Source organism: Gymnodraco acuticeps, unplaced genomic scaffold (genome assembly GCF_902827175.1).
Source record: "Gymnodraco acuticeps unplaced genomic scaffold, fGymAcu1.1, whole genome shotgun sequence".
In the NCBI taxonomy this organism is placed as follows: Eukaryota; Metazoa; Chordata; class Actinopteri; order Perciformes; family Bathydraconidae; genus Gymnodraco; species Gymnodraco acuticeps.
In genome coordinates this window covers 154,698-168,626 of record NW_022991286.1, presented here as the reverse complement: position 1 = coordinate 168,626, position 13,929 = coordinate 154,698, and the positions used below count along the sequence as shown (strand labels likewise).

The 13,929-nt window shown below is 41.2% G+C and overlaps 1 protein-coding gene across 1 annotated transcript in view; it reads left to right on the top strand.

The window, feature by feature from the left end:
- lrrc75a (leucine rich repeat containing 75A) overlaps positions 1 to 13,929 on the top strand; it is a 106,914-nt gene that overhangs the window by 34,880 nt on the left and 58,105 nt on the right.

Genomic DNA, 13,929 nt, shown 5'->3' with positions numbered 1-13,929 from the left:
ACTGTCTAATGTGGAAGGTCGTGTAGATTATAGAAACCGCTATGTACAGTCTGCTGGATGACTGATTAATTAATTTCTGATTTTATTTTATTGTTCTTTTTTTTGGTAACATTTTATTTGTATTAAGTGAGTGGGAGTTTTCAATAGTCTACATTTAACATCCAAAATCTTAAAGGCGACCTATCATGCAAAATGCACTTTTGTACGTCTTTTATACCTGAATATGTGTCCCCGGTGTGTCAGGGAACTCACCAAGTGTCAGAAAACACAACCCTCTCTCTTTTCCTCCATACCCAAATCTCTAAAAACGGGGCTGCAACGGAGCTGATACAGATTTGAATTTCTCTGACGTCAGAAAAGGGGTGCTCCGCCTATATGGGCAACTCTCCACGTATCAGGGGAATGTGGGGTTGGACCACGGCCATTGCAGCTCGAAAGCGCTGGAGACTCTGTAGTACATATGCCAGGCCTGTAAGTGGCGCTGTAGTCTGCCACAAAAGCAGCGAAGAAGACTTCTCACAGAATCAGCCCCCTGCAAAAACAGGGCTAGAGCATAGACTGTATATATAAATGGACGTAGTGTCCGTGACGTCACCCATAGGATTCTGCAGAGTTGCCGAGAAGCCCTTAGTAGGCGGAGTCGGCCACTAACGGCTTGACAGCAACGTCAGAGTCTAATCCCGCCTGCTCCAAATAAGGGCAAAGAGGCGGAGCCGAGGCGGGACCTGCTGCCTCCGAACTGGAAGTAAACAGAGCTAGCTCAAGCTAAGAAGCTAAGCGAACATGAAATACATGCATACCAAGTTACTACTAACAGTGTAGTTCCCCTATATAAACGTTACATTCATAATCAAATGAGACAATCTGCAAGAGAATTAGCTATATTTTGTTATTCTTAATGCTTGTCATTCACACGTTAAGAAAAGAAGTACCGATACATAGCAGAACAATTGTGGCGATGTTCAGCTTAATAAGCCTTGTTCGACATAGTTTATTTAGCTAACGGTGTGTCCACAAAGCAGCTTTGACCAAATCTTGAAAATCCTGGAGCTGGGCGTGTCTGACAGCTAGGGGATTTCGCGACCAACAACCAATCACATGAATATCACATGAATATCCCGCCCCCGACATACAAAGCAAAAAACCCGGTTTTTCTACACTATTGTCAAATAGGAAGGGCTATGATGAACATTTATTTTTTTAACATTTTGAACATTTATGAGATTAATGTTTATGGTGCTATTTTATGCTACATTCCATGCTGGCTAATGATACTGTCTATGCTTGCTAGCAACGAAGTAAACTAGCAACGAAGTAAACTGGATATAAAATCCCCAAACAAGCGAAAACCTACCAGTTTAACCCACTGCCTCTGCCACCTCCCTCCATGCCTGGTTCCTCCGGTTTGTATCCCGGTAAGTAAATAGGGACAGGTCATAAAGAACCGGGTGATTTGCTACCGCAATAACTAAATTCTCCTCCATTTTTGTGGAATATAGAAATGAACTGCGGGTCTGGTTCTCCCAGCTTGCACGCGGTTTGATTGGCTAGCGCTTGAACTGTCAGATTTGCATAAACGGATCTGATTGGCTGTCGCTTCCAGCTCAGCCTCAAAAGTTGAACATTGTTCAACTTTGGAATCCTGAACATCCTGGAAATCCTGGAAATCTTCGCCTTGCCCCCCCACAATGCAGTTCGGCGACAAGCGAGGGAAAGTGACGTCATCCCCATTCAAAGTCAATGGGCGGAGACGCGCTGGAAGCGGTGGACAAATCGCCAAAAGCTGCTGTGTGTACGGGCCGTTATACTACAGCAGGCGAACCAAGTCTGCGTTTCGCTGCATTCCGTGATCTCCAGTTATAACGACGGACTCCACCGCCCGGACCTAACGGAGCCGCAGTGGGCTAGCTCCGGGACGCCGGCTGGAGCTAGCCCCCTGCGGCTCCGTTAGCTCCGGCGGCCACCACTGGGATAATTGGGTCCCCTATTAACATTTGCTCCCATTTAGCATTATGGGCGTCATAGCCATAGACTATAAAAGTCTTACCCAAGGCTGAATCATAAACTAAAATGTATATGTATGCATAAAGGGTTACATCCTTAGCTGGCTAATAAATAACAAGCTAAGCTACCAAGCACACAAACACCTGCGAACGGGGTTAACATGTATAATATTATCATTTTAGACTTCTTGGAAGTTCTGTTAGTACATTCAAGCGCACAGCACGACATTGTAATTGTCTGGTATTTGTAACAATATTCCCTAAAAGGCACAATCACCACGAACACGGCTAAAGCTAAAGGGTCAAGTACAGTACTATGACTAACTAACGTTGTAGCCTCTATGGTTGTAGCCTAGCAGAGTGGACAAGTTGCTGTTAGCTGACAGTGAGGCATGTACATCAACGTGACCACGCCCTAATTTATGCAAAAACTTTAAAACCTAATATGAATAAAAGGGTCGTGTTAGAAAACAATTCACTCACAGATTCATAATCATGAAGGTGGAATCTAACTATATCGATAATAATATGTATTGCATCCATGGGTAGAAACCAAGCAGCAAACTGTGGGGTAGAGCCGGGAAGCCAATACGGAAGTGCCACACACTGCAGTTCATATATTGGCTGATAGGCGATGGCTGCAGAAAGGAGCAATTTCCATAGACCCCCATGTTAAAATGCCCGATTTTACAGCAGAAAAAAACATGTTTCTACCCCTGGCTCCATACATTTTATTATCGATATAGTTAGATTCCACCTTCATGATTATGGATCTGTGAGTGAATTGTTTTCTAACGCGACCCTTTATATTAGGTCTTAAAGTTTGTGCATACATTAGGGCGTGGTCACTTTGATTGACAGATACGTGCCTCACTATCAGCTAACAGCAACTTGTCCAATCTGCTAGGCTACAACCATAGAGGCTACAACGTTAGTTAGTTGTAGTTACTGTACTTGATCCTTTAGCTGTGTTCGTGGTGATCGTGCCTGTTAGGGAATATTGTTACAAATACCAGATAATTCAAATGTCGTGCTGTGCGCTTGAATGTACTAACAGATCTTCCAAGAAGTCTACTTTCAGCTTTTTTCGGTGAGTAAAATGATAATATTATACATGTTAACCCCGTTAGCAGGTGTTTGTGTGCTTGTTAGCTTAGCCTGTTATGTAGCTTATTAGCCAGCTAAGGACGTAACCCTTTATACATATATACAGTTTAGTTTATGATTCAGCCTTGGGTAAGACTTTTATACTATATGGCTATGACGCCCATAATGCTAAACGGGAGCAAATGTTAAAAGGGGTGGGCCGCCGGAGTCCACGCCGCCGAAGCTAACAGGGCTGCAGGGTGCTAGCTCGCTAGCGCGTCCCGGCGGACGTAGCTAGCACCCTGGGGCTCCGTTAGCTTCGGCCAGCGGCGGAGTCCGGCGTTATAACTGGAGATCAAGGAATGCATCGTAAGGAGTGAGAGTGACGACGCGTAGCCAAAACCGGAAGCTGCATACCACCAAGGTGGCTACCATTAGCAGCTAACTTTTGTGATCCGATTTTTACATAAAAATGGAATTATGGATTATAAACAATTGCTTCAAAGCCACAGATACATTATCAACCTATGGATCAACCGATTCAGCCGCGTTTTTTCTTTCTCGTTTTAATGCCATGGAACACGTCTTTTGATCAGATTGACAGCTACGGTGAGACGATCTCCCGTAAAAGCTCCGTAAAAGATACGTGTTGTGATGTCTGTGTTTGCTTCCCCTGTTGCGAGATCGGATCGCTTAGATACTATACTTAAATAATCTGTGGAGTCTTAGCTTTAATCGGATATATTGTATGTGCAGTTTCGATAAGTAATAAGGGTATCTTTATTTTGAATTCTGTGCTAAAGTGCGTTAGCATTTAAAAAAAAAAAATGAATAAAACCGCACGTCCCTGCGGTGTGAATACCGCGCATGCGCATACCGCGGTTATCGCCATGACACGGTATATCGTTCAGCCCTATTGCAATGTATTCCCATCCGCGGCGGTATTTGACGCTTAGGGATGCACCGCATCCGTTTATGTCGGCAGCTCTTTAAAGCAATGTGAGCGTCCATTCCCATTGGATAACGGAGCATTTTACACCCGGAAGTAAGTATTCTCCTTACTGTCGATTGATTTGACAGTGATATCTCCACTACTCATCAACTCAAAAACACCAGATTATAGGGATGTAACGATACCAAAAACTCACGGTACGATAATATCGCGATAACAAGTCCACGGTACGGTATTTATCACGATATTGAATAATAAAGGAAAATGTAATTTATTTATTTTTTCAATACAAATTTTTTTTACTCGGAAAATGTTTCTTTATTAAATATTACATCTGATTTGTATAGCATTTTAGTAGGATAGCAGTATTGTCAAAAACAAAGTGACAGTAACAGACTGGAACAAGAAAACCAGTGTTTTTTGTAGGCTACTACCAAACAAAGTAGGCATTTTCTTTGTGCCACTGCATCTCACAAATAAACAAGGACATGTAATAATCAGACCCTGCAATAAAATAAATCAAGTTTCACTTTAGTTTTTCAAGTAACTCAACTCAAACTCACTAAATCACTCACTCAGCATCATCAGACAGGTTTTTAGGAATATGAGAATGTCCACATTTCTAGGTATTTATAAGCTTGGATGTTTGGGCATTTACAATATCCCCTGCTCTGAAAAAACTCTCTTGCTTGGTACTGATGTTGCTGGGACAGCAGTGGTCGCATTAACCGAATTTTTTTTTTTAACAATGACGGAAAAATCTGAAAGCAGTCTGTCATTTTTGACAGATTAGAACAAACTCGGAACAGCGCCAACGTTTCCCCGCAGCGAGGCTCTGGTGTTATGCCGTGTTATGCATGCCCTCCAAAAGGAAATGATATAGTTTCCAAACCGTACTTTGCCGTACAGATCAATACATGTCTGAGAGGTTTTGCTTTACGCTGTGCGCGCTCCCGCGAGGTGCATCATGCACACACGGCATAACACCTCCCCCCCCCGTTGACAGTTCACGAGCGTGCTCTCTCGTGAACAGTAGGCTATGTCACTACCATAGAGGTCACTACCCGATCTGCAGCTCTGCCCGATCTGCAGTGCGCATGTGTGAGATGGTCCACCATATTGGACAACTCCGGACGGCAACCCAAGTAGGACAACATTGACACAGTGGCTTTTGGTAAAGCTCAAAAGGAAAACTCGAGAGAGATGAGTTATTGTTATTACAACGTGACTTCACTATTATTTAACAACTCTTTGTATTGGGTTCTTTTATTTGGGGTTAAGTACATTGTCAGAATAAGTGAGGAATGAATTTAACTTCTGTTAGACAGCTATATGCCATACATTTTTGCATACATTCACAGTAAATATGTATTCAGTATATAATAACCATTCCAATTAAAATGACGAGAGCCACAAATCTGTCAATAGCTAGCTGGATAGCTAACATTCGCTAGCTAGCTTATTAGCTTGGTAGCTAGGCTAGCTAACTAAGTAGATAGATAGCGAACGTTAGCTAGCTTGATTTGCAGACAGATATACAAAAATGAGATAGAAGTATCATATCTGTGTTACCCCTTGTTTGTTACACTTTCACATTCATATACATACTTTTTAAACATCTTTTGATCACTTTAGCTTACCTGAAAATATAGAAACACAAGCACATTGCTGCAACTTGGCTGCATACTGTTTGTTTGTAGCCTTTATTTAACCAGGTAAAATCCCATTGAGATCAACGATCTCTTTTTCAAGGGAGACCTGCACTACTACTGTCGGCTAGGTCTAATACGTTATGCCTTTTACTTTTCTGTGTTTCACCTAATGGACCCCTGAGTTTTCCCCTTTGTGCCTGTGTGAGCTTTACTCCTTGTAAACTTAACTTGATCTACTAAATATTAAAGTTATGTATACATACAAGTGCTTGAAAAATATAATACAGTTTCATGTCCATTCATATTTTTTTGTCGAATGACAGACCCAATATTACTGTGGGTCCCACATATTTCACCTTCTACCAATGCATTACACAGTGGCGGCTGGTGGAAAATATTTTTGGTGGGGCTATGTAAATAGGGACCAAACCATACTAAGGCGGTCCGGGGGGGATCCTCCCCCGGAAGAAATTTTTGAGAAATGACCCCTTAAATTATCTGGTGATGTTAAAGGGTGTGTGGGGGGGGGGGGGAAGGACAAATTGAGGCTTAAAAATATGAGATAATCCATAATCTTCAGTGTGGTTAGCTATGCATCTTCCAAAACTGTGCAACAGTACAGTAGGCCCACACAAACTGCAGAACACTGGTGCTTTGGGAACACTCAACTGATTTAATTCCCATTTAAAATCAGGAGACTAAATACGAACATTATGTGTGTGTGTGTGTGTGTGTGTGTGTGTGTGTGTGTGTGTGTGTGTGTGTGTGTGTTTGTGTGGTGTGTGTGTGTGTGTGTGTGTGTCATACTTGCCAACCCTCCCGATTTTCGCGGGAGACTCCCGATTTCATTGCCCTCCCCCGGTTTCCTCCCGGGGTCATATCTCTCCCGATTTCTGACAAAATCAGATTTACTCACGACTGTTTCCACTCGGACTTTAATACAGCTACACCATTGTTTGGTTTCCATGGTAGCGCGTCTCTTTAGCAGCGCACGCAACTCAAAGTTTGAGAGGGTGAGGAAGATGAAAACTGAACAAGAATGGACAACTCCACCCTCTGCTCACTCCTTTCCTGTAAAATACAGGTCCAGCCCACACATATGCTCCATGGTGCTACAGGCATTGCCCTTACAACTACAATAAGCATGTAAATGTTAATCTACAGCTCCGGCGATCCACTAGCACCGAGACGCAGCCATCCTCGACAACTACTGTAGTGTCACCTTGGATACGAGTCCAAACAAACGCGCTGACACGGCGCCCTTTGAGCATCAGATCTGACGACGCTGATTGGCTGAAATTATGTTTCGGCGGCATAGTATACAGATAGCAACAGTCAGTTTTTCTAAAAAAAAAAAAAAAAAATCATATTTTGAAAAATTATTGATTCGAAAATAATATGATACAGTACTATTATGTCTGGGTCTCTGTGTTTCATTAAAGCTCGGCTCTGTGTGTGTGTGGAACGAGCCATTTTGTGTGCGTGCGCGAGCGAGAGAGAGAGAGCGCACCGGTACCGGAGATCGTTGTTGTTAGCTTCTGGTGCTAGCGAGCTACGCTAACGGATATAAGGAGTTTTTTCAACAACAAGGTGGAGGAGGGTCCTCTCCTGTCAGACTGAGAGACTCAGTGAGCTAAAGGACTCTCTCACCATTAATGTAAACAATTATTTCCGAGGCACACGTTTATATGATCATTATAGTTATAAAAAAATAAGAGAATAAATTAAAAACAGGTATGAAATACTATACGACATTAAAAAAAGAATAAAGTTTAAAAGGGAGTGATTTGTAAAATATCCATAAAGAAAAAGTAAATCTGTTTACAGTTCTGTTTCAAATGGGTGTTGAGAGAGGTATCCATAGATCTCTTCATTTTGCTCTCAAAGTGCACCAGATTGATGCTTTTAACTTCAATATTTAAAAATCTTCCCGGGGGAGCTTGCTCCCGGACCCCCCTATGTGAGGTCCACACACCACCTATAAAAATAGCACTTGACCCCTGCTTACACCTATATGCCGTGAGCTGATATTGAGCCTTCATTGTAACAGTCGCAGGTACACTGTGTATATGCGTGGGGAGTGTTGCAGTAGAAAATTCCACTGTAGCGCCCGGTACATTAATGGGAAACCATAAATGTTTGAGCACCCTCTATGAAACGTCAAGCTACCCCACAGCACCCCCAAAATAAATCTCTGGCGCCGCCACTGAGCCTGACTATTTGTGTTGAGGGGGCCCGACTTTTTTTTTTCTCCAAAGGGGGGGCCTGACAGAAAAAGTTTGAGAACCACTGAGCTAAAGAGAGTTTATGATATCACATTTGTTAGCTTGTCATTTCAAGATAAGTCCAGAAAGTAATCTGTATTTTAGTGATCAGGTGAGGGTGAGACTAGAAGTTTCACTAGGGAAAACTCGACTAACATGTCTTCGGCCATTGTTGACGTAAAAAAAAAAGGATCTTTTATTTTGTTATTCCATTAGCGAATATGTTAACGCATTTTTATTGTTTGGCAAGATGCACCTTGGGAGCTGAAAAATGCTCGTTATCAGTGAACAAGGCACATCCTGCGAGAGAATCTTCACACATGCTGGAGCTGCAGAGGAACTGGAGGATAAGGGTTTGGTGTATGGTTCCTGATAAGTGCATATAGAGAGGCTGAGAAGAGCAGAGCGGTGATGAAACAAACACCAAAGGGGGTGTTGTTGTGTGTGCAGAGAGAAGAAGTACAGGAGGAGACAAAGAGAGGTGTTATTTATTTCGTTATGCTCCTTCCGTTCACTCTTCTCATTTTCTCTCCTGAACGTGCCATCAAAGACATTATGGGCTTCTCTTTTCATGGGCTTTCATCAACAATTGGGAGAATCCTTGTGGTGTAACATGATATAATATTTAGCTTCACTTCAACAAATCTTGTGGTGTGAAAACAAATTATTTTCATTCAAATAACAATGTTACAACCTCTTGAATAATATTTTCAGATACTTTGATAATAGGTCTCAAATGTTAAAGTCGGACTTAATTATTAAAGTAAAGATTGTTGATTGGTGCTGGTCCCAGTTCACCTCCTGGGCATTGCTGTGGTGACCTTAAGCAAGGCACCACAACCCCCCACTGCTCCCCAGCATACAATATAGTGACGCAGTGATGATGTATTTTTGTAGGCTTAGAGTTTGCAACAAAAAACAATGAGGTTTCCCTGTTGGATTTCTGTATATTGCAGAAAACAAGCTCTGTGGCAAACACCTTTATGATACTCAACATGTTTTGTTCAGCAGGGTAATCTCCACATATTAACACCAACAAATTACATCACGGTCGCATGGCTGCGCATCACCACCACTATGCTAAAGGTAACTTATGGCAGCGTGATGATGTTCAGCAGTTTATTTTAGTCACTTCTTAGCAACTGCCATTTTTATGACTTATAGAAGCTTTAGCGATTCAAGAATGGAGTATTTACTGATGTGTTTTGTCTCGTAGAACACAATGTCAAAATCTCGTAAGCTTGTGTCTACCTCAGACCTAATTTCATGCTTTTAACCACAAACATGTTTGAAAAATGATTGACTTAGAGAATCTTTTTTAACTAATATCCGGGTTTTAGGATTCCTTACTGCACCACTCTATAGCTCCAGACTAGGATGGGTCAAATGCAAAGGTCACATTTCACTGTTTGTGCTGTGTTCATGTACATGTGTGTAACAAAAAAATACGGTTGCATTTGAAAAAACTGCGACTGTTTTTCGCTTAAAATGTTAATTTTGTTTAACAATGGGGTGTGTCCATTGTTTGGAAGTCCGACTTTTCCCAAACACTTAAAGTTGCAAAAGTGTTCCCTAAAGCGGCCATATCCCCAAAATCAAAGGTCCATTATTCCTAATGCCCCTTTCTTTGAAAAATACACACTCTTCGTTATTACTGACTTAAATAGTGGATTAAAGTGACTTGATTTAACATCCCTACATCCTTTTCATTAGTGCAGCCCCAAAGACTGCAAAGCCACACAGACACATTAGCTGACAACCTTTCTCCAGAGAGGACATTTCCATTAAGAGTATTCCCAACACACACAAGCTGCTCTGACTCCAGGTAGCTGATAACGGCTGCTGTGCAGAGGGAACATGTTTTTAGGGACGTTGTTTCCCCAATATGACATTCCAGGACACATGACATGCTGGCCATTTTCTGCCCGGTTTGCTTTACTTCCACCTGCCTCTGTGCTATTTATTCAGCTCTGGTTGTGGATATGGTGAAGCTTTTTCCATTTAGGATGGATAATGAAAGAAAATAAGAAATGTAAGGTCAATATGTCACAGGCTTATTAGACCAACCTGCCCCCAACTTAATGAGAAAAACAAACAATCTGAAAAGAGAAAGAGGACAAGTAAATCAAGCATTATAATGATTTATAATTCAGAAAAATAATCAATAAGGAGCACACAAAAGGTGTTAACACTAAGCATTTAGAAAAAAAATATGGGGAGCAATCAGTCATGCTGTTACAGTCTGCACATTGTTAAAGCGCAAATGAGTAGATAAGCAAACATGAGCATTGCCAATTACTAGCTACAGACTGCCTAACATATCCGTTATACACAAAGGAACTAAACACCTGTTTAGTCAAGAATAATAGATTATTGTTGTTTTAGTTCATTAATATCATATAATTTAGGGATATACAAGAAACAAAATGACATTCCAATTCACCCACTGAAAACAGTCTTTGTATGCTACAGACGGCAGATAATATTCTTAATTTAGATATCTAAAATATAATCTTTGTATCTAAGGTACATTAAGTATTTATTTAAACAAGGACAATGCATACAAATAGAATAATCTCAACATAGAGAAGTGATGTTTTATGCCAGATTTGAGCTAATAGCTCATTTCAATCTGCAGTACACAGTGATATTAGTGAAGTTGCTAAAACACGCATAAAACACGCTCCAGTGAATGGATAATAATAGAAATACATTAATGCAAAGGCGTGTAATTCGATTACAGTCTATCCAGAAAGAGTTATTCCAATATTAATTTATTTTATGGTTAATATTATCATATCCATTAATAAATCAAGTACAACACTGTTGCTTTATCAAAATCAATATTAGGAAGTGCATATACTGGCTCTCTGATAATGCACTATGTTGCGTTAGGGGAATGAATTCCCATTGACATGTTTAATGTTACTGTTATACAATATGTAAGGGATAATATGCTTAGAGGTGGTAATTGAACACTGATCGCATCGAGATCCTCATGGAGAAAACGTATATTTGTCTCGTCCACAGCTGACGTTTAATTGACCTGCCTTCTTTCTGCGGATTGATATGACTGCAAATAGTCCCTTGACCCTCCTTAACATCGGTCTGTTAGTGAAAATGAACAACCTCTGGAATGTCCAAATTGACCAATCAGAATCAAGTATTCAATTTAGTCTTGTAAAAAAAGATTTTCTTATCTTTACCTCTTGTATCTTTACCTTGGTGATGCGTTGGGGATTTGTTGGTTGGCACGGCATCTTCACATGCTTTAATGTTCAAAAAGCTCTTTATTTTTCTCATACTGCCTGTGCTGCACACCTCTTTTCACCCTCTTTCTGAAATCAGAGCCCAGTCTGCTCTGATTGGTCAGCTGGCCGGCTCTGTTGCCATTGTTCAAATGTTTAGAGGTGTCCCGCCCCTTAGCCTATCACAGAAATCTGAAATCTCACATTTAGTAATCCGGTCAATAGTCTACAACAGGAGTCAATCAGGGGTGATTTCAGGCTCAATGAAACATTTCCTGTAGCTGCTTCACATAAAGGCCTGTATGCGGTTTAAAGTAATGTGCAGCTGCAGCAGAGAGAATGTGCATTAGCAGATTGCAGATACAGCTGCAGGGAGAGCAATCTGAGCTCTTCGCTCTGCTCATGAATGTACATTTTAAAGCAACACTTCCTGATAACTCACTAATCCTCAATCTGTTGATCTAAAATGCTCACAGACCTTTTCTCAAGCAAGTTACCCTTTTACAAAAAACCACACTGACACTGGAAAATACACACGTTCATTAAAACACACACACATACGTGTATATAAGCAGGCATGCTCTCACTTAGTTTCTCCCTTTCACTTTCTCTCCCATACTCACACACTTTTCTCCTCAGACACACAGCAGCCTCCATAGTGTGTGAAAGCTCTTTTCATTGCAGTTTGACTGCACTTAGAAGGGATGCTTGTGAATCTACACTTACAGCAGCTGAAAAGTCGCTACTTTGTCACTGCAGCTGCTTTGTCACTGCAGCTGCTTTGTCACTGCAGCTGCTTTATCACTGCAACTGCTTTAATTTTCTCTCAGTTACTTTCTCTTTCTTTGTCCTCTTTTTATTTGTCCCATCATTTCACACCTAGTCTGTCTTATCTTTTACTTTCCTGAACCGAGACTCTGTTGATCGCCTCCAGGCTGTAGAACTCCGTTTTTAACCAGAACCAAGGATACGTGATTACATCACTCACTGTTAGAGCTGTTTTAGAATACATTTTTAAGGTTTACTTACGTCCCAATATGCAATATTTTGATTGTTATAGTTCCCCGGCTGAAAACTAAAGGAGCAAAGCGATGTTAGTCCGAGCCCAAAAATCAGTGATTCTCCTTCTTAACATGTGCTTTTATTGAAAACCTTTCCTGATTTTTCTTTTGTTTTACTGTTTTAGCCATTTTACTATCGTATTCTGCAGTCCTATAGGCCTGCTGGGACTAGGCTTGGGAATTGAAGGGTCGCCAGATCAAGTCCCAAGTGGACCAAGTATAGAATGTGGACTGGTAGCTGTACAGGTGCCAGTTTGCCTCCTGGACACTGCAAAGATATACTTGAGCAAGGCACTGAAATCATTTTTTCTCCCAGGCCCCTTCGCTCTGATGCTCTCCGCTAATGCTAACGCTAATGCTGGGGGTATTTCCGCCTATGTGTGTAATGTAAATAACACCAGATTGAATAACTATATTTCCCCTATGGGAATCATAAAGTTAATCTTAATCAACTTCACCGCACTTATAAAGTATCTGCCTAAAAGGGTAAAATACTGATAAGATAAAAGGACAATAAAAGTGCATTCTCTGTTCACAAGGTTTCCTAATTCCAAACTCTGGCTGTTTACAGTGATTTGTAGACACATGTAATATCTCAGATCACACTCCAGTTCTACAATTCTCTCAATACACTGTAAAGCAACATGTGCCACTAGCAGATATCGGCCCACTCAAATAAACGCTATGTCTACAGTTCCTACAACATACAGTGATTCCCAATCTGTTCACTTTACAATATCTATATTCAACCATGTTTCTTTTTTAAACAGCTAAACTACCATTCAATTATAAGGTAAATGTGAAGTCAAGGTGAGAGAGATGTAGAAAATATAACATTAGAACTGGCATGGATAAAAACAATGTGTGCACAGCTTTTATAATGGGAACACAAAAATAAGCATGATAAAATAAATGTGGAATTGAAGTACATAAGTGAGATCTGAGATCCAGCCATGATTCAGAGTCAGCAATAATGCACCAATAATACGAGAGCTTACAGATTGAATTATCCAAACAATTCATCTGCAGAATGGAACCATTTTGCAGTAATTCACCAGAGCAGGGAAGGGCATGCAGTGAAAAATAGGACTGAAATAATGGTTACATTTGTACCGTGCAAAAATAATTCATCATCAGTCTGGCCTGAGGGGAATGAATAGAAATGAAGCAGACGGACACATAAGATAGAGGGATGGAGACAGAGGAGAGGTCATCTGTTCTCTGGAGGCTGGAAAGGTTCATAGATGTGTTCTGTATCAATAATGTAACAAGAGGAGGGGGGAAGGGAGAGAGGGAGGGAGGCAGCACAACCGGGGCTATAAAGAACTAAGGAGAAGAAGAGTGGAAAGGAAGGGGATGAGTGCGAGGGAGGGCATGGTGCAGTGAAATGTAGAAAAGGCCACAGTGAAGCCACAAGGTGCTGAGGGGGGGCTGCAGATGCTGCTCATCGACCCGGCTCTCTCCTTCCCTTCAACACCATTCAATTCTAGAAGCTTCATTGACATGGTGAGACCTCTCATTACTGTACATTAACCAGAGTGTCGGTACAAAGCACAACATCAATACGCCTCAACTAAGACTACAAAGAAGCACCGCAGTGATGTGGGTCTAAAAGGTTTGTCTGAAAACTCAAACATTGTACAAATGGCAGTGATTGGTTAGA